This window comes from Trypanosoma cruzi (genome assembly GCF_000209065.1).
Source record: "Trypanosoma cruzi strain CL Brener chromosome Unknown tcruzi_1047053485217, whole genome shotgun sequence".
NCBI lineage: Eukaryota > Euglenozoa > Kinetoplastea > Trypanosomatida > Trypanosomatidae > Trypanosoma > Trypanosoma cruzi.
Genome location: NW_901132.1, coordinates 1 through 914, shown reverse-complemented (window position 1 = coordinate 914; position 914 = coordinate 1). Strand labels below are relative to the sequence as shown.

Below are 914 nucleotides of genomic sequence, written 5' to 3'. Positions count from 1 at the left end.
CGCCACGCGCGGCACCGACAGCGCGCCACCGGCCCAAGGGTCGCTGCGCTTCACGACCGGCGTGTCTCTTTCTCGGGGCGCCGATGCACCCAAGCGCCCAGCGTCACGGAGCGGTGGGTCTCAAGACGCGCCTTTCCTGGCCATGCGAGGGGAGGCGCGGGGGCCAGCCGGCGAGGTTGCGGCGGGCGGGGCGGCTGTCAGACCTGTTGAGTTTGTTTTTGGCCATCACGCAAGCGCGTTCACGGGGCCACGCGCCCTCGCGCACAAGAGTTGGTTGCTTCCATCAGCAGCGGCGTGCGCCCACCACAACCCACCTCCGGGCAATTCGGCCCTCTCTTTCTCTTTCTCTCTCTTGCGCTTTCGGGCGGGCCCGCCACCAACCGTTTGCACAGGCAGGGCGCCAGACAGGGCAGGATGTTACGTGCGCGCCGTTGCGCAAGAAAGAAAAACGACAACAATAGCAGGAAGTGGGAGGGAGGGGAGCGGGCGCTCAGCCGAAAGGTGATTTTTATTGTTCCGTTCTCAATGCGTCGCTCAAACTGTTTGGACCTCGAACAACATGTCTCCATCGTAGCGCGTGTGTGTGTGTGCGGGCGTGCGCGTCGCTGGGCCGCAAAACCGCGCAGCGAGAGCAGAGGGACAAAGAAAGAAAAAAAGAAAAAGAAAAAAAAAGAAAGATGGGGGTGTAAAGCAAAGCACTTCAGTGTGAGCTGAGTCGGGAATTGCGTCCTCACGCGTTTTCGTCGTCAGACTGACAGGAAACTGTGGAATTTCATCACGCGTCGCAGCCGCATCTCTCACCCGTGCGCGTCCTCTTTGGTTTTTTTTTTTCCCATCGTTTCCCGAACTGGGGAGGGAGCCTCGACGCGCGCACCGTCACCGCAAACTCTCGCGCAACCGGGCAGGGCGCCACG

At 61.3% G+C, this 914-nt stretch overlaps 4 non-coding genes across 4 annotated transcripts, besides 1 other annotated feature; all 4 read right to left on the bottom strand.

The window, feature by feature from the left end:
- Window positions 1-50, bottom strand: Tc00.1047053485217.40. The gene has a single exon (XR_008254959.1). It is a non-coding gene; the product is annotated as an H/ACA snoRNA, TC11C4H3 (small nucleolar RNA).
- Window positions 51-196: 146 nt separating this feature from the next.
- Window positions 197-286, bottom strand: Tc00.1047053485217.30. Its single transcript, XR_008254958.1, has one exon. It is a non-coding gene; the product is annotated as a C/D small nucleolar RNA (snoRNA), TB11C4C3 (small nucleolar RNA).
- Window positions 287-487: 201 nt separating this feature from the next.
- Window positions 488-574, bottom strand: Tc00.1047053485217.20. The gene has a single exon (XR_008254957.1). It is a non-coding gene; the product is annotated as a C/D small nucleolar RNA (snoRNA), TB11C4C2 (small nucleolar RNA).
- A 67-nt stretch (window positions 575-641) lies between these two features.
- Window positions 642-678: a microsatellite.
- Window positions 679-683: 5 nt separating this feature from the next.
- Window positions 684-780, bottom strand: Tc00.1047053485217.10. Its single transcript, XR_008254956.1, has one exon. It is a non-coding gene; the product is annotated as a C/D small nucleolar RNA (snoRNA), TB11C4C1 (small nucleolar RNA).
- Between the last annotated feature and the right edge of the window lie 134 nt (window positions 781-914).